Below are 20,117 nucleotides of genomic sequence, written 5' to 3' on the forward strand. Positions count from 1 at the left end.
ATTATAGATTGAATAAAAAAGCAGGAACAAACTACACACTGACTAAAATAAACCCACTTTATTAAAAAGACATAGATAAATTAAGAGTAAAATGATGGAAACAGAATATGTCATGATGAAACTAATCAGAAGAAAGCTGGGGTGGCTACGTTAATATCAGACAAAATAAATTTCAGAGTAAAGTGTGTTAACAAGGATGAAGAGAATCATTTAATAATGATAAAGGAATCCATTCATCAAGAAGACATAACAACCCTAAATGTTTGTGCCCCTAATAAAAGAGCTTCAAAATACCTGGGACAAAACCCAATAGGACTAGAAGGAGAAACAGACAAATCTACAATCACAGTTGGAGACTTCAGAAAACTGTCTTAATTGATAGAACAAGTACGCAGAAAGTCAGTAATATGTAGACGTCTTGAACAATACTATAAGACAATTTGACCTGATTTGACATTTATAAAATACCCTACCTAACTATGGCAGAATACACATCATTTTCAAGTGCACACAAACACTTCCTAAGATAGATCTTATGCTCAGACCAAAAAAGGGGATAAATTTACAAGTATTCAAATCATACGAGGTATATTCTCTGACCACGATGAAATTAAGTTAGAAATCGATACCTGAAGGTTATCTGAAAAATCCCCAAATATAATCACGTGTCACCTAATAACAGGGACATGTTCTGAGAAATGCATCATTAGGTGATTTCATCACTGTGGGAACATCATAGAGTGAACTTAGAGTGAACTTACACAAACCCAGCTGGTATAGCCCACTACACTACACACCTAGGCTATATGGGACCATCAACGTACATGAGTTCCGTCATTGACTGGTACATCATATGGTGCAGGGTTGTTTTGGAAATTAAAAAATATACTTCTAAATAACTCATAGGTTGAAGAAGAAATCACAAAGGATATTAGAATGTATTTTGAAATGAATGAAAATAAAAACATGACATGTCGAAATGTATGAAATGCAACTAAACCAGTGCTTACAGTGAAATTTATAGCACTAAACATCTAATCAGAAAACAAGAAATGTCTTGAAACAATGACCTTAGCTTCCACCTTAAGATATGAGAAAAGGAGAGCCAGACCTGATGAGCCAGCAGTTAAAGTTCGGAGTGCTCTGCTTTGGTGGCCTGGGTTCGGTTCCCTGGCACGGAACCACACCACTCGTCTGTCAGTAGTCATGCTGTGGCAGCTCACACAGAAGAATGAGAAGAACTTACAACTATAGACAGCTATGTACTGGGGCTTTGAGGGGGAAAAGAAGGAAAAAGTAGGAAGATTGGCAACAGATGTTACCTTAGGGTGAATCTTCCCCAAAAAGAAAAAAGAAATGAGACAAGAAGAGAAAATTAATTTCAAATTAAACAAAAGACAAGAAATAATAAAGATAATGACGAATCAATGAAATAAGGAAAAGAAAAATGATAGAGAAGATCAATGAAACCAAAACCTAGATATTTCAAAAGATGAATCAAATTGATAAATCTCCAGCCAGACAGATTTGGAAAGACAGACAAAGGAAACAAATTATTAACATTAGAAATAAGAGAGGAGAGACATCACTACAAATCTCACAGGCAAAAAAAGTTAATAATGAAAGAACATTATGGACAACTTTAAATGAATAAATTCAATAACTTGGATGAAATGGGGAAATTACTTGGATGACACAAACTTCCAGAGCTCACTCAAGGAAAAAATAGATAATCTGAATAGCCCAGCTTTATATCTATTAAAGAAATAGGACTTATAGTTAAAAATCTTCTCAGAGAAAATCCCAGGCCCACATGGCTTAGCTGAAGTGTATAAATATAAATATTTATTGCCTCAAGAGCGGGCAAAATTAGCCCTATGCTAATAGCCATTCTGGTTCTGCCTAGAGAGTTCCACCAAGTAGTTAAGAAAGAAACAAAATCAATTCTACACACATTTTTCCAAAAAACTAAAGAGGAGGGAACATTTCCCAACTCATTCTCTGAGGCCAGCATTACCCTCATACCAAAACCAGAAAATGGTATTACAAGAAAATTATAGAGTGATATGCCACGTGAACATAGACACAAATATTCTCAACAAAATTTGAGCATATATAATTCAACTATATGCAAAAAGGACAATACATCGTGCCTATTTGCTCTTCAAAAGAGAGTATTATGAAAATTAAAAGCTATGCCACAGACTGGGAAAAAACATCTGGAAAGCATAGGCCTGGCAGTGGACTTGAATCTAGGAGATAGAAAGAACTCTTGTATGGTTCAATAGTAAGATAAACCACCCAATGAAAAATAAGCAAAAGATTTGATTATACACTTTATCAAAGAAGATACGTAGATGGAAAATAAGCACATGAAATGATTCTCAAGACTATTGATTATTCCAGAAACACAAAATAAAACTATAAGAGGACACTACTGCACACTGGCTAGAATGGCTAAATTAAATAGGCTGACCACACCAAGTGCTGGAGAGGATGTGGAGCTTCTGGAACACTCATACACTGCTGGTGGGATTGTAATATGAATAAGCCACTTTGGAAAACAGCCTGGCAATGTCTTAAAAAGTTAAATATACACCTACCATATGATACAGCCATTCCACTCCTAGGTACTTACTCAGCAGAAATTAAAGTATGTGTCCATAGAAAAACCTGGGCACAAATATTCATAGAAGCTTTATTTGTAATAGTAAAAATCTGGAAACAGCCCAAATGTCCATGAAGAGGTGAATGGATGAACAAATTGTGGTATATCCACACAATGGCATGCTACCCGACAGTAAAAGTGTATGAACTATTTATATGCCCAATAACATGGATGAAGCCCCAAATAATTATGCTGTATTAAAGAAGTCAGACAAAAAATCCCATACTGTATGATTCTATTTACATACGGTTCTGGAAAATGCAAACTAATTTATAATGACAAAAAGTAGACGAGTGGTTCTCTAAGGATGGAGGAGGTGAGGGGATGGAGCGTTATGTTCATCATTTGATCATGATGACGGTTTCCTTGACATATATTAAAACTAATCTAATTATTACCTTTAAATATGTACACTTTATTACTACAATTTTATTTCAATAAAGCTACAAAACACATTTTAAAAATTACATCTATACCTCTGTTAAGTGAGTGATACTACACCCATTTTGAAGATTAAGAAATAGTCTCTGAGCAGGAACCCAGGGTTTTTGGAGGCTGCTCCCAGGGCCAGCTTGGCATATTTGTGGGTCTTAGAAGACCCACCCTTGCCTACTCTATGGGTGGTTGCAAAGGACTGAGGGTGAGACAAGCTCCTCCTGTCCCCACCCCAGCCACCTCTGTTTGCCCAGTTAACTACTATCGATTTGAGGAAACTCAGCTCAAAATTTGGCTCCTCCTAGACATCTTCCTTGGACCCGAGGAGGGGTCTGGGATGCCCACCTGCCCTCTGATCGGCACCGTAATCAGCCTGGTCTAAGCCCCGTCATCTGTGGGTCACTCCTGGGACACTGTGGGCAACTTGGTCCTATATCCTCAGTTCACAGCACAATGCTTGGCCCCACAGATGTACTGGGTGAATAAATGAATAGGGGTAGGAATAGGTCTCAAACAAGGGCAGGAACAAGGCTTCCTTCTAGAAGACGCAGAAACAGCTGAGGTTAAAGGTCCAGGAACTAGGAAGCGTGACCTGCATCTACTCCAGATGACACCCCTACTGCTGCTCATAAATGGGGACAAAGAAGTGAACTAGTAGCGTCTCCACCTGAGCCCTGACACGTCTTCCTTATTCTATCTCAGGATCGTCCTTGGCTCCAAGAAGGGACCTTCTCAGGTGGCCATGGTCATCTTTGGCCTTACCAGGACCCACAAGGAGAGGCTGCAGAACAGGCTGCGCCAGCATCAGCCTTCGTAACAAGGAAGATCCAAGAGGAGAGGCAGATGTAACTGTACTAAGCCCCTGTTTGTTCCCTGAGATGCCAAGAAAGAGGGAAAAGTTCATGTCAATAGGCTCAAGCTTTTGACCAGAACTGAGCTGACTCATGCAGTATCTCCCCTTTTGGACGAGGTCCCTCAGTGGGTTCCAGAAAGGCTGAGTGCAGCTCCATCGGACCCTGCCCCCAATAACCACAATTCATTCCTAAATGAGCATTCCTTTCTCTCCCCCACATTCCCATCAGTCCCCAGATTAGCATCGCCAAAGGAACCCCCGTGGGAATCTGGCTTCCACCACCTGCCAATGCCCTTCTCAGTGCCAGGAACTTGGGCTTGTTGGGCCGGACAAGTTCCAGAAGGCATGCCTCTCTGGATTCAGTGCTTTGCTTCTGCAGGCAGTTGTTTCGTAAACGCCAGAAAGTGTCTTAGATGGGCAAACCTGAAAAGGAGGCGGAGGCCTTCTAGATACCCCCAATTCCTTCATCCCAACAAAAAGATGTACACCTGCCCTTGGTTAGGTCCTGTGTGGAGAAGAAAAAAGTGAAGCAGCAGCCCCAGCCTGGCCTCCAGGAACTCAGATATGGTGGAGACAGAGGGGCAAAGAGAGGAGAGACGGTCACTGGGGGCAGTGAGGGTGCAGCGGGGGGGGGGGGGGGGGGGTGGTCAGGAAAAGCTTCTGGAGGAGGTGAGCTAAGCCAAGATTTTAAGAAGGGGACCACCCAGACAAGGCAAGACCAGAAAGGCCTATTCTAGGAAGAGGCATCAGTGTGAGCGAAGGCACAGATGCCCAGGAGCAGGGCATGTATGTGAACAGTGTGGTGTGATGGGGTGTTAGTCAGGGGCTGTGAGTACAAGTACCCCACACAGCCTGCTCAGAGCAGGGGCTGAAGAGTATGACTTAGTGCTCTATTTATTGACTAATGTGTACCATTGCTATAATTCACCTTTTATAATAGCTTATTTTATTTATTTACCTTGGTAGGTGATACATAGCTATGGTACAAGTTTCAATGGCATAAAGTGAAGACTAAGTTTCCTCTTTCACTTCTCTAGGACTCTGGGGAAACACTGGAAGAGCCAGAGCCTGGATCCACAGAAAGAAAAAAAGGGAGGGGGGAACCATTTTTGATGCATTGCTGGACTCACAGGAAATAAGTGAAATCTCTAAAGACCAGCACCCATCCCCCTACACACACGCACATGCACACACACCAACAACAAAGGAACTAGCATGAGCTGGAACCAGATGGGCCTGGAGCTAAGAACCAGGCGGGGAGCGAAGTTGCCCTGAGGGCAGCGCCAACAGCAGCACCCCCAGCGGCACGGCCTCCGGACAACGAGTCCCACAGCAGGTGGGGGGCCAGCCCAGAGCCCCGCAGAATCCAGACCCTTGAGGATGATCATCTGGCGGCTCACAAAAGCAGAGGCAAGTCCTCTTAGAGGAAAAACCTTTCCAGTCCAGCCCATCAGAATTTCCACGAGCCAAAAAGCAGATCACTGAGTAGAGAGGAGCACGGGAGCCAGTAGAAACAACAAAAAGATTTAGACCCTGAGGACGCCAGACACTGGAATTAGCAGAAACAGAATACAGGACAGGTTTGCAGAACATGTTTAGAGAAAACAAGGATGAATGCTAAAGAGGAGCGAACAGGGGACTGTACGAGGAATGACCCTGCAGATCTTAAGAGGAACCAAAAGGGACTTCCAGAAATGAAAGACAGAATTTTGGAAATAATTAACTCAATGGACAGATCAAAGAATAAATTAGACACCACTACCCAAAATGACTGTTTCACATCTTCTTTCTCCTCAAATCCCAACACCCCTTCCTTCGTCCTTGCTCCCAGCTGATGCCTCCTTGAGAAATGGCAGCAATCAGAAGAGATTTCCCACCAGCTTCCACGCTCACATCACCTGCGTGCCAGCATCAGTACCGCACGCTCAGCCCTCGTTCCCATTTCTAGTGATGAACTTCTCATGCCCCAACCTGAAGGCAATTCCACCTGTGTTCCAGAACCATCTCTCCGCACGCCCTGAAGGGCGTTGCCCCACACATTCTCTCTGCTCTTTCCCACACTATTCACCTTCTGTCTCTACTGGAACATTTTCATCACCTCCTCATGACTTCACCGTGGAGTGAAATGGATTCAACGCTCGGAGCCAATGCTTTTCTTTCATCACTTAGATAGCTACAATTCTATCACTAGGAGCTTCTCCAGGAAAGGCGCAAATGAACCGTATTTCCTGAGTCTTGCATATTCACCAATGTTTGTTGCCTTTGTATTTGAATGACAGTTTGGTTAAGTATAAAACAACATACTTAGGTATGACGTGGGCATTGTCCCTCTCCCAGCCATGGAGAAGACCAAGGCCAGACTGATGTTTTCCTCTTGTAGGGGACCTGACTGCTTTCCCTTGATTCCCTTTTTATCTTTGAATTTTAGTAACTTTAATCAGGAACGCCTTAGTGTTGACCAATGTATGCATTTCCCTTGGAACACAATATTCTTTTTCAATCTGTAGATTCACGCTTTCTTTTTATTTCTAGAAATATTTCTTTTTTTTTTTCCCCTGCTTTATCTCCCCAAATCCCCCCTGGCACCTAGTTGTATATCCTAGTTGCAGGTCCTTCCAGTTGTGGCTAGAAAGATTTCTTAAATTATAATTTTAATTTTTTTTCATGATCTTAGTTCTTTTATTCTTCAGACTCATCAGGTACAGGAATTTGGGGTCCTTTTAGCTACCTTCCCATATTCAGATCCTTTTAAATGCCTTGTTCACTTCCATTTCATTGTGCTCACTTTCTTCTCAATGCTGCCCTCCACATACCTTGCTGTGTTGTCAGAAGTGTCTGTTCCTCTTTGTGCTGATTCCAAATGCCCTTTATATCTGTAAATGCTTGTGTTTTCTCTTCCACATTTTCCTGAGTTCTCCAAATGCCCGTCTCATTTCCTTCTCTCATGCCATGTCTTCCTTGACATCCATCTCTGCTTTAAACTCTTGCTTTACAGAGGCAACTAGTCCATGTTTTCTTTTTTAATTTTTGGCAATATGTTTTGTCATAAATTACATCTGCTCCATGACAATTTGTTCTGATTTTTTTTTGGAAAAAAAGGGGGAAAGAGAGATTAAAACTGCGCATGTGCGTCATCCATTTTCAGAGAAGCCCAGTGGCCCCACCTTCGATGGGTGCACTGACGACAAATTATGCAGTGAGCCCCTGCTTGGGGCTCTCTCTGGGTCTTCCTTCTGTACCTTCTGCCATCCCTTATAGGCCCATAAAGGGCCTTTTTCCCCAACTTTGGTTCCTAAAATCCTCTCCATTCCTTGGTGCCCTGTGAACTGCTGTGTCTTTGCAGAGACCTAGCTATTTCCCACAACATGAGGCAAGAGTTTAGAGACCTCCCATCTCTACAACCATGTATGTATCCTTCATCCAGATGGCCTGCAGGATTGCTGATACGTCAGTGGAACCATGACCTTTCAGCCTGGATACACTTCAGCCTTCCCGGTTGGTGGCTTAGAGGAGAAACCTCAGTGCCAAGGGAGAAAGAAGAGGGGAAGCGCCTTGACCATCCTGTGAATGGGCGCAGTCTTCTGTCTGCTTTGGGTGCTAAGAACTCAACTCTGGTGACTGTCAGAGTCAGGCAGCACTTCAGTCTGTGCACTAACTTTCCCTCTGCCTCATTATGATGCCCCCTTGTTTTCTTTATTCCTGCTTTAGGGTGTGCATATACAGATACGCCAACAGCCATGAGAGACGGGACTGGTCAAGGAAGGCATTTCATGGGGCTGGAAGAGGAGACATTGTTTCAAAACCACCGAATCTAAGACAGTGACAACAAGATGCTGGTGTTCATTGAATCTCAAGGAAAGCTAGTGAGTAGGACGTGAACTTTGAGCTGTTTTTTGACTTCTTGCGGGTGATGAGGACGAATCAATCCTCACGCAGCCTTTTGCCCGGGCCAGCCAGGGCCATAAGGGGCTTTCTTGGTTCCTCCGGGGAGGATGCTGCAAAGCTGCAGCCACAGCACAAATTGGGGTGTCGGGAAATTGGGTACAATCCCAGCCTCTGTGACACGGCAGAGGGTATCTTACTGCGGAACCTCATGTCTACACTGCAGTTGGAAACACCTGCCTCAGAGAGCGATTGCGAAGATTTCCTGGGATGTTACCTTAAAAGCATCGAGCTAAGTGCCTGGAACCCAGCAGCCTGAAAACACCATTTGGCTCAATTTTCCTCTTTTTGAGCCCGGCAGAAGCTGGAGGACCATTCCAGCTGTCATCATCTTCCTTTCCCTGATGCGGACCATCATTCTCATCCATTTTAACCCTGCAACTCTTACAAGGCTGTTTTGATGCCAGGAAGCTTTTGATGCATCAGCATGAAAATGGCCTTGTCAATTTTTTAAAATCACTTTCCTTTTATCAGGTAATGTCCACAGCAGATCCGGACACTTATCCCCATCCCATCGCCTTCCCCTCCCAGTGACATCACAGTCGACTTTTCCCTTATGTTTTCTACACTTCTTTCATTTTCCAGCTCCATTTTCAACATCTCCTTTTCTTTTTTTTTCAGTAGCTCTCATTTTCTTTATGTTAGATTTGTCTGAGTTCTTACAAGTAGATATTATTTCTATAATCAGAAAAAAATACAAAACAACTTAAAATAAATAACACAGTCGTGTTGCTGTGCTTGCTTAGTGAACCGGTGGGAGTTTCGTGGAGATTCTCCTGTGCCGTGAAAGGATGAGAACGTCCTCCACTCTCAGAAAGCTCCAAGCGGGACAGCCTCAGGGTGAGAATGGAACTCCGTCGATTGGAATCTTTGAGCCGTCTTTGGCCAGCTGTCCAGCTTTGGTCAAGTAGCTAACCTCTTTGTTCCTCATCTGCCAAATGCAGAGAAGAACAGCTCCAGCTCACCAGGTGACTGTGATGTGAGGAATAAATGAGGTAAAACACTTGGAATGGAACCCCGCACATCAGAGCCATCACTATGCACACAATCAAGAAAGGGGAATGCAGCCAAAAGTCCCGTAAAGGAGCAGGGTCCTTTCCTAAAAAGGAATGAAGCATCAGTACGGACTGCAACCTGGAGGAACCTCGAAAACATTGTGTTAAGTGAAAGAAGCCAGGCACAAAAGACCACATGCTGTCTGATTCCATTTCTATGAAATGTCCAGAACAGGCAAATCTATAGAGATGGAAAGTAGATTAGCGGTTGCCTAGGGCTGGAGGGTGGAGGGAACAGCAAATATTGGCAGTGAGCGCTCAATGAGTACGGGGTTTCCCTTGGGGATGATGAAAAGTTCTGGAACTAAAAGCAATGGTTGAACAACCTCATGAACGTACTCAATGCCACTGAACTGTGCATTTTAAAACAGCTAAATGGTAAATTTTAGGTTATTTGTATTTTACCATTGGAAAAAAATTACGAGGGTCCATCCTCTGAATTTTCAAATGGGAACCAAAATAAGCTCCCAGTTATTAAGCTCTTAAGTTATTAAGCAGCCAATTCTATATCTTAATTGAAAATCAATGAGCAAGGTCCCTGGAATGCTAAGGGAGAGATGAGACTATTCGCAATGCAGACCATGAGCACACTCTGCTTTGAATGATCAATGGCTCCTGTATCATTAGCTTTGCTGCTTACCAAACCTCTTTGACATTTAGGAGCTTGAAACAACCTCTGATTTATTACCTTCATGTGGGTCAGCTGGGCTGTTCTGGTCCAGGCCAGCTTGGCTGATCTCTGCTGGGCTCTCTCCCATGTCTGTGGTCAGCTGGCAGGTCAGCTGGTACCTGAAGGACCTAATAGGGACCTACTCACATGCTTGGCCATTGGAGGCCTGGTCAGTTGGGGAGCCTCAGCTGGAAGGGCTGGTCTCTGTTCCAGTGGTCTCTCATGCTCCAGGCATCTAGCCTACCTCCACGGAACAGCTGGAGGGAGAAGCCATAAGCCTCTGGAGGCCTGGGTTCCAAGTACACAGCCTCACTTCCACCACATTCGATTGGTCAGAGCAAGCCACACCCCAGCCAGATTCAAGTGGTTGGGGAGTGGGGAGGAATAGACCCCAGTTCCTGCTGGGAGGAGCTGCTAAGAAGCTGTGGCTATTGGCCCCCTATTCCTGTAACTGCGGGCCCACCAGAACCAGTTCCACTGACCCCAACTCCTGTCAACAGAGTGACTAAGAATTGCCTTTCAGAAAATCTACAAAGTCACGTAGCCAGGGCATTTGCAAAAGAAGAAATCGTGACCTGAAATGACACAGAACCAACGATCCTCCTTCCCACGGCACCCCAGGACCAGGAGATGACAAGAACTTGAAAGCTGGACTCTTATCAGAATCTAGGGTCCCTCATTCAGGAAGATTCGTTGTTAAAATTCCTCCCCTACCTCATCAAAAATGTTTAGAACCCCGTCATAAATGTTTAGAACCCCATCATAAATGTTTAAACCTTACCGTAAATGCTTGAAGCCCACCGATCAAAACCTATCCCACCAGCATTTCCATGTGCCAGCCTGTTCTCCCTAACCTCTTAAATTTCACCCCAAATCCTGAATCGGGGAGACACATCTGAGGGCACACTCCCCCTGTTCTCCCTGCAGATCAATCTCACAGAATAAAACTGATCTCTTTTCCCAAAGGCTGATGCCATAATTAATTGGCTGGTTTATGTGCATCCAGCAAGTGAACCCCGATTTTGTGCAGTAACACTCCCGTGCTCCTGAAATGAACGGTGTTAAAGACCCCAGATGCCCAGTTTCTGTGGTTTGTTCCCCAGATGGTGCTGAAGCCCCACTGCATCCCCGTGTGCACCACACTTCTCCCCTCCGGGGTGGGCTTGGAAAGGGTGAGGCGTAGAAATGCGGGCAGGGTGTCTGTTTTGCACATCACTTAGTAAAATAATATAGCTGAAAATGTCACAGCTTGCATTTCAGGGCTGTGCAAGGGCCCCTATGTGAACAGCTGCACAGGAGGAGCCCCGTCCATGTATCTTCCTTGCTTTTCTTTACAGCTCTGTGTTTCTTTTTGTTTCAGAACTAAATAGGCTTCCCGCCCACTTTCTTGGACCTGTGTCCAGAACCTCTTCCTCTCAGCAGCTGACGAGGCCTCTGGACCTTCAACAGGGCTGGGGAGGGGCTCCTTCCAGGGGGAAGAAATAGAGTGAGCAAAGGCAGGGACAGGAAGCCCGAGCCTCTGTCCAGGGTGGCCAAATCCAGCAGAGTTCTCATCCAAAAAGGCAAGCTAAGGTGCGTGGTGAAGAGCCTGAGACAATAAGGGAAGGCGACTGGACTTCATATCCGTGGAAATAGGGAGCCACTGAAGAGTGTGGAGTGCCGTGGTCAGGGCCACGTGTGGGAAAGCCAGCAGCAGCGTGTACAGACAGATGAAGTTCAGAGAGGTCAGAGGCAGAATGGGCCATTTTGGAGGCTGTCGACACCATCTGGGTGTTGGAGACCTGAACAAGCACGATGGCGAGATGTCACAGAGGTAGAATGGACACAATGTGACGACCGCTTAGATGTGGGAGGAGAGGAAGGAGTGGACAGTGAAGGATGAGTGGGGACAGATGACAGAGAAAGCACTGGCACCGTGCATCGGAACAGGGCGGAGAAGATGCAGGGTGTTTCCCGAGAGAAGGGAACAAGGGTCTGGTGAGTTTGGCCACAGGCTCTAAGACTCCAGAGCACCGGATACCCACCAGGGGGTAGGGCTGGGGCTGGCAGGCGCCCTGCAGGCAGGGGGGGCCAAGGAGCCATGGGCGCTGCCCCGTTTGCCACCTCGTCCAAGGCCAGCCCTGCAGTCTGACGTCGTGCCGCCGCCACCGGGTCTAAAACCCAGCTTTCAGGATTGAGCAACAGCGTTTTCTCCTCCCAGATGAAAACCTGCCCAAAAACCAGGCCCGGATTTCTCCCCTGCTCTCTCCAACGCTTGGAGCGCTCCGCAGTTGGCCACAGCTGTATCACTCACAACAGATTTTACAAGGCTGTCCTTCTGCCAGGATCCTTTTAGAAGTAAAAATAGCTGAAATCAGCCTGCTCTCCCGGAACCGTGAAAACATTTCCCCAGACCTCAGGAGTTCACCTACCGCCGTGTCACCCTGTGCCCAACAGGCTTCTCACGAGAACAGTTCGCGGAACCTCGAGGGGCCGTTCTGAGGACTCATTTTGTACACGCTTCCACTCGGGGCTCAGCTTGAAATGGGCGTGCAGCTGGGGACAGAGGCGACTGCCTTCTTGGGCACCGCTCAGGTGCACTTAATCACACAAGACACCCGGGTCATGAAAAAGAAGTGCTTCCAACTCGTAACAGTGCCCTGCAGGGTCACGTGTTGCTGGGGTCCCATTCCGGTCACCATCAACCCTCCCAGCATCACGGACCCGGTCTTTGGGCATGTGTTCTCAGGTCAGCTACAAAAATATCTCTAAGATTTTTTAGCTAATGGTGCATTCACGAGGTCATTCAAGGCTAAGACCAGGCGGATTAAAAGATCCGATTCTTTCCTGAGGCCCTTGGTTGTAAAGGACCAAAGAAACTGTAAAACAAAGATTTATTCAGTTGCAGTCGGACAGCTCAACGGCGCAGCCCCGTAAGAACCAGGAAAAAAGAAACATCTGGCCAGAAAATCACACTTGTTTACAAAAAAAAAAAAAAAGGTTTAAGAGTCTTCTCCAGCTTCACCAAGTTCTTGGACTAAAATTAGGCTGAAAATTAAAAACAATGTCGAATCTGGAGAGTGCAGGGGCAACACGGCAGGAGAAAGAACATCTTGTTTCTTCCTTATCCAGCTGCCTCTGACCACGCTCCCCTCCCGAGCACCCTGGGGAGAAGCCTGCCCGGCTAGGTAGCCCTCCGGGGATCACACAGCTGTGCGCTCCCGGCACAGGTGGCCCGGGTTGCCTCCGCTTTGAGGACAAACCCTTTCGTGGAGAGGGTCTGTTCTGAGCAGACACTCCGAGAAGGGAGAGGGCCATGTTTTGCTGCCCCTGATGATGAGCCTCTCTTCCCAGCCCAGTGCCAATAGCCCTCGTGCTGCTGCCACTCAGATATTGACAGCTGTCTATGGAGGGGGATGGGTGACTCTCTGGAGACGTGGACAATGGCTGTTTTGTAAGGAGGGAAGCCTGCTCTTGGCCTGAGTCAGGAAACTCAGCTTCTTTTCCAGGCCGGCCGTTGACTCAGCGAGGGCTCTCAGGACAAGCCCTTTTTGCTCAAGTTGGCCCAGCCTCCTCCTGCTGTGCGCAGTAGCCGGGGATGGGAGTCCCAGGACTGGGTAGGGGCCTTCCGCTCTCCCTGGGATGCTAATGGGATTAATGGGTTAAGACTGGAAGATGCTTTAAACTTCTTGGCACAAAGCTGTCTCAAACATGGTAATTAATAAATCTTCCCAAAGAGGTGGATTAAGGTCAGGAGTTGCTAGGGGGCCTGGGGAATAGGATTGGCTCTGTTTCATGGCTGGGTCTCCAGAGCTGATGGGGAAGGACATGGCATCTGCCATTTGCAGCCTTGTTCACGGCACAGCGATGGTGACAACAGGTGTCCCTGGGTCCCTGGGCTGTGCGTGTGAGCAACCCATACTCACCTTTGTTAAAAAAGTAGCCAGTCTTTGAAAAGCTCGCAGTACTGGGGAAATATAAAGATATACTGTCACCATGAAATTAAAGGCTAGAGGAGAAATGAAGTCATACCACCAAAGCAGAATGGAGTTAACCAGCCAACTGCTGTGGCGTTAGCTGTGAAGCGCCATTTTGTGGAAATCAGCGATGAAGCTTCTAATAGCACCCAGTAAGGAAAATGATGATCAGACTTCTAACCAGGCATAGGGTTGCCCCACTGGTGTCTTCAAAGGGGGCCTGGAAATTTTTGGCAAATCTTGAGGGATCAGGACCTGAGTGTCTCCACATCCCACGTAAAGGCAACATTCCTGGAAATCTTGCACCGCCAGATGCCAAGCTGAGAAGACCACTAACGAAGCCGTGAGTTTTGTTACCGTGGTTCCTTCTGGGATGAACTATGGCCTTGGTGAATCATCCAGGCTTCCAGTCTCTTACGTCTTGCGCCACCGCCTCCACGGCGTGGACAGTCTGTGGATGGTCCCCCTTCTGCTGCGCTCCAGAGCAGGGAACTTGTGAGTCCCAGAACCTGGCTGTCCCTGAGGATGTCAACCACCACAATGACCAGAATCAGGCTCGACAAGAGCTGGGTTCATCTCTAACCAGGTGAACGCAGAGTTCCACGCTGTTTCTTCCCACCCCTTCAGCCCTTCCAAGGGTTCTCAGGGCACCTCAAAATTCCCCTCTTGTGCCACAAATCACTGGCCTGGGGACACGGATGCGATGTCGCCTGCTCCCAAGCTCCCCACAGTGTTAGATTCCAGCGGCTGGCCCAGCGAGCGTCACCTGGCACCGTGCTCTCCGTGGGCTGCCGTGGCACTGAGCGTTCTCCCTCCGGCGAGCCTCTTTGGGTTGTGATCCTGGGAAGCCTTCCCAGACCAACCTCAGCTAGCCCTCCTGTCTGTGAATCACTCCTCAGACCTCTTGAGCATTCCAAAACACATTTCCAAACAGGGGATCTGGCCTTTGGGCTAACGAAGTCCATTCTCGCCAGTAGGGCACCATGTCCCCTCTTGACGGCTCTGAGTCCCCTCACCCTGCCCCAATGGAAGTGTGTTTGCAAGGACCCATCAGATTTGTTCAAAGCCTCTGATTTGTTCTCCTCACCTGCGTTTGTCCGGCCCCATCTGATGTTACAGACGGCGGGTGATTGCCATCAGCACACCCGGTCGAAGCTGCGGTGGCTGAGGTTTGAGGAGCGTCGCATGCTCTACAGCCCGAAGGCGCCACGCTGGCTCATTCATCCTCTTCTAAGCCCCGAAGGGTAGGCATCATCAGCCTCCCCTAAGGAACAAGGGCCTTGAAGGTCAAAGACGTGATCCTAAGTCTCACAGTGCTAAGTGACAGAGTCTGGACGTGAAGCCCATCTTATAACTCCAGAGCACACCCCTTCCACCGGACCAGCGAGGCTCTCCGTCTCACGGCCGCCTGCTCTCTCTGTTTCCTACACTCTGCTGTCCACCTTCGCCTTTCCGTCACCCTGAATCTCATATCCACCCCCGGGTTTCACAGTGGGATGCTTGCAAAGCTTCCAGTCTCCCGAGCCCCCTCACCTCCCCCCATGCCAATGCCACAACAGTCTTTCTCAAGTGCTTTCTCAGCATCCCTTAGTGTGGCTCCTGTCCTGGGGCCGAGAGTGCAGTAGATGGTCAACATTGAATGCATGAAGACATCTGTGGATGGATCACAGCATCTTCTCTTCTTAAAGCCCAAGGGCTCCTCTGTTGCCCTGAGGACAGGCCTGGGGCCTTCAGTGTGACTTCAGAAGCTCTCAGTCACCTGGCACCTGTCACCCTCACCACTCTCCACACAAACCCTAGGTTTCAGGGCCACCCCAGACTATTTCCCTTGAACAACATACCCTTCTTCCAAGCTTGGCACAGCTCCTGCGGCCCGTAACACCCATCCTCGCCTCCACTGTCAAGGCCCATCCGCCTTCACCTGCTGAGAGCCCGTCCCCTGCGGCAGCTTTGCTGGCCTCCCTGGAAGGATCATTCCTCCGCTCTCCCAGCAGGGTGGCACCAACCTCTGCCAGGCCACATTCATCTGCACAGGGTCTAGGAGTCTGCAGACTGTAAGCCTTTCAGGGGCGTGTCGACATCTCCTTCACCAGGTATGTCTCTCCCCAGCACGCCGCTTAGTGACGGTTGGCACCAGGACACAAGGCAGAGTCCCCATGTGCAGAGGAGTGAGCGCGGGCCGCTCCTGCCCCTGCGGCTTGGGTGGTTCCCAGCCTCGGAGCAGAGCTCGCTGCCTCAGCTGGCTCCAGGGCCAGGGGAGCCTTTCCTGAAATTGCTTTGTTTGTCCAGTGTTCTCCGGTTCTCTCAGAGCAGTCTCCATCTTACCACGGGTTACCACTCTAAACGGAAAGGCCAGAGAGAGCGCCGGTGTGGCCACCGCGAGGCAACTGCTCTGCCCTCTGGACCACTTACGTTTCAGAGCGGCCTCAGCAGCCCCGTTCGCTAGACCCAGGTGTTCCAAAGTTCATCACTAATAATACAATGTTTTGGAAAATCTCAGAAAGCGAATCAGTCCAGCTCCTACCCCAGGCTCCGACGGGCTCAGCCTGACCCTCTGACTCAGGCGAGTGGGACCGAGGATCGGCTGGCCAGAGCCTCCCTCGCTTGTCTGCACGTTCTCACGTCCTCTCCAGATGCGTTTGCCGTGGCACCAAGGGAAGAGGTAGCCGTAAATCATCTGCCCCCACGGTCCCTACGAAAATATGAAAAGTGCTCAGAATAAGTGCGGTTTCAGCCCAGCAAGTAGCAGGGCTGGCCTGCAACCCTGCAGCATTGCAAGCAGGCATTCGACAGCACTGTATCAATGGGATCACCGGAGGTTCCACCCTCCATAAATCAACCCGAGCCTTGGCCTCCTTACCGGGCGCTTCCCGCTCCCGTTCACACGAGGGTGGGGTGGGGGGGCCGCTGGCGGAGGATCCCATCGGACGCCACGGGCTTGGACCTGGACTTAGCCTGGCCTGACCCCCTCGGAGGCCCACACGCTCAGCGCCCCACACACCACACGCAGCCACAGGATTACACAACACCATTTTGATGCTGCAGGGAACACCATGTACAGGAAAAGCCCAACCCCTCGGGCCCACAGACGGCAAATAGCAGGGACAAGGAACCTGGGCGCTGTCAGCGGGGGGATCCAATTTCAACCCCAGCTCCGTCACTTGCCGACAGGCCACCTTGGGGAACAGACATCGCCTCTCTCAGCTCCGCCTGCCGCCTCCATAGAATGGAACAAACAGTGCTGTGGGGTTCGGCCCAGCACGTGGGGGGCATGGCACAAACACCGTGTACCCTGAAACTGCCCCCTAGGTCTTGTCAGACTTTGTCAGGACAACGGAGTTGGTGGGGCAGGATGAAAAGGAAGGATTTGCCGTGTGGACTTTTGCTGGATTCCCACTTAATCGGGATAAGCTGCCTGGAGAAAATGGGCTGTCATAATCTCTGCTTTCATGTCTGGCCAGGAATATTGCTCCTCAGAGCAGAAGTCTGCACGCAGGCTCCTAAGCCATCTCAGGAGAACCCAGGGGTCAGCTGTCCCTCAATGACTCTGGCCATGGCTGGGGAAAATCTCTGCCAGGAGAAATGGTAAAAGTGGAATAAACAAGGAGACTTCCTGCAAACACAGGGGCCCGAGCTACGGCAGCCTTGAGGAGCTCTGGCTGGTCCTCGGAGTCCAAGTCACCAGGAAAGAGGCTCGGACTTCAGGACAATGGTGACTTGTTTTTCCCGTCCTGAGAGCGTCCTCCTCACAGAGACGCACAGGCATTTGAGTCACAGGCGACCAGCGGGACAGAGCTGTGCCTATGATGCATCGCAGCAAGCCGTGGGGCTCTGTAAGATGGGGATTTCCCCAAGAGCTCCCCTCTCTGAAGTCCCAACCCTGTTCACACCAAGAAAACCGAGGGCGATGGAAATGCAGAGGCTTTTTTGAGCCAGAACCACTTGCATTTGACCCCTTAGAGCTGTGGCTCCGTCACTGTGTGACATTGGGCGCACGACTGATGTCCTCGTCTCACGTAGGAACGAGTGGACTAAAGGACGTCCTGTCTGAGCCTTCTTATCTGAGGCTCCTCTAGCAGTCAACCTCACAGAGACAGGGAGCAGAATGGACGGGGCCAGGGGCTGGGGGACAGGGGGTGAGTGTTGAATGTGGACAGAGTTTCAGTTTGGGAAGATGGAAAAGCCCTGGGGATGGATGGTGCTGATGGTTGCACGACAACGTGACTGTACTTAACACCGCTGAAATGTACACTTAGAAATGGTTAAGGTGGTACATTTCATGGGTATTTTATCGCAATAAAAAAATTTGAAAAAAGTTCTCAGAGGCCTTCGACCTCAGTGAAATTTCTGGGGGTCCAGTGGCAGGGGGCGTGAGATATCCTTTCGGAGGTGAAGGATTGTGGCTGCATCTGAGCCCTCCTACAGTTGGGAAAGAGGCGCGATGCCTGGTGGGCCTCTCTGGATTTGGGAGGCAACATAGTCCTCATCTGGGCATGTTGCTCCGACCCGTTCATGGAGTACCCCAAGAAGCTGCTAGTTTTGAGTGGGGCCCAAAACAAGAGGGGTGATGGGAGTGAGCTCTCAATGGGGACAGTTTCCAGTTGGGAAGATGAAAATGTTTTGGAGATGGATGCTGGTGGCGGCTGCACAACAATGTGAATGTACTCAATGCCACCAAACTGTGCATTTAAAAACAGTTAAAATCGGGGGCTGGCCTGGGGGCACAGCGGTTAAGTTCACACATTCTGCTTCGGCGGCCTGGGATTCTCTGGTTCTGATCCAGGGTGCGGGCCTGTGCACCGCTTGTCAAGCCATGCTGTGGCAGGCATCCCACATAGAAGTAAAGGCAGATTGGCATGGATGTTAGCTCAGGGCCAGTCTTCCTCAGCAAAAAAAAAGAGGAGGATGTTAGCTCAGGGCTAATCTTCCTCAAAAAAATAAAAATAAAAATAGTTAAAATTGGAGGCCGGCCCCATGGCTGAATGGCTAATTTCGAGCCCTCCATTTTGGCAGCCCAGGGTTCCCCAGTTCTGATCCTGGGTGCAGACCTGCACACTGCTCACCAAGCCATGGTCTGGCAGCCTCCCACATAGAAGAAGTAGAATGACCTACAACTAAGATATACAGCTATGCACTGGGGCTTTGGGGAGGAAAAAAAAAGAGAAAGATTGGCAACAGATGTCAGCTAAGGGCCAATCTTCCAAAAAAAAAAAAAAAAGATAAAGAGCTTGAACTTCCTAACACATTTAGTGGGAAACCACTGGATGTTTTAGGGAAAAAAAAGAGGAAAATTGGCAACAGATGTTAACTCAGGCCCAATCTTCCTCACCAAAACAAAACAAAACAAAAAGCATAGCTTAAAAAAAAAAGTTAAAGACATAAATTTTATCTTTGTATATTTTACTGCAATTTTAGAAATGAGAAAAAAAAAGAAAGTGGATGACACTTTTAAGTATATACAAAAATACGATTCTGCCTGTATAATTTAATTTGTGAGGTATATAAACTGTGTAGAAATTACATAAACCTATTGCAAGTTTTAAAAGTAACAAAAGCCTTCTCAAACCTTTCTTAAGGATTCAGTCATCATCTAATCATGCATATACATTTCTGTTATAATAATCTGAAACAGCTGCAACCCAAGCATCCATGAAGCTGGCTAAAACCCTCTCAAACGAAGACCTTCAGGGGGATAAAGGCTCTCGCAGGAGTTCCTAGCCTCAGCTCCCTCAGTTCGAGCCTGTGGATGCTGTCGACTTGCACAGGGCTCTCTGCGGGCTCTCCCGAATTAGGGGAGCCCAGAAGGTGGCTCCCCTCCCTCCCTGTGCTTTGTCACCATGATGCGCACCCTTCCTGCCCCCACCTCTGCATCATCCCCCTGCCTGGCCAGCCTCTGCTCATCCTCCAGGACACGGCTTGGGGGAAGGAGGGGGGGAACCAAGCACAAGAGAAAGGTCAGGTCCTCCTCTAGCTGCTCACGCCCCAGCACGGAAGAGCTTGAGTAAAAGTGATGAAGCCCTGAGGGATGGGTCACGGAGAACAGGGCCTGGAACACACTGCCATGGGCGTATGGGGGACCCCTGCCACAGGGACTGGGGACCTGGTGGAGACAGGCACTGGAGGAGGAGGGCAGATGTGGAGAGGGAGGAGTGAGGGAGGAGGGTCCTCGGAGCGACTGAAAGAGAGCCTGGCCCCTTGGATGCTCCGAGGACTCTCCCGTCCAGTCCCCCCCTCCTCTTCCAGCCCTGGGCTCCTCCCCAGCGCACCCCTGGGCACCGCAGGCGTGCAATGAGTACTGACTGCCGACTGAAGCGGTAACTGCCACCAGGTTTCTGTGATGGAACACTGACTATCACCACTGGAGGAAAAGTTGCGGGTTCTCACTCCCCTGGGACGTGCGGGGCACGTGTTCACTCAGGGTCAGGGCCCCAGTGCCCTGGGCGCCGGGTGTAACACGGTGCGTTTCTCAAACAGTGCTCGTGAATGTCAGTTTTCTGCTGGGAGCCCCTCTGGCGGCCCTTCGTCCAGCAAAGGCTCT

At 48.7% G+C, this 20,117-nt stretch overlaps 1 long non-coding RNA gene across 1 annotated transcript in view; it reads right to left on the minus strand.

Annotated features, from left to right (window-relative positions):
• Positions 1 to 1,470: 1,470 nt before the first annotated feature.
• Positions 1,471 to 20,117, minus strand: part of LOC139045739 (uncharacterized) — a 58,018-nt gene continuing 39,371 nt past the window's right edge. The window contains exon 3 of the long non-coding RNA XR_011504800.1: positions 1,471 to 16,271. This is a non-coding gene — a long non-coding RNA (uncharacterized lncRNA). The remainder of the gene's footprint in view (positions 16,272 to 20,117) is intronic.

The sequence above is a fragment of the Equus asinus genome, chromosome 7 (assembly GCF_041296235.1).
Source record: "Equus asinus isolate D_3611 breed Donkey chromosome 7, EquAss-T2T_v2, whole genome shotgun sequence".
NCBI lineage: Eukaryota > Metazoa > Chordata > Mammalia > Perissodactyla > Equidae > Equus > Equus asinus.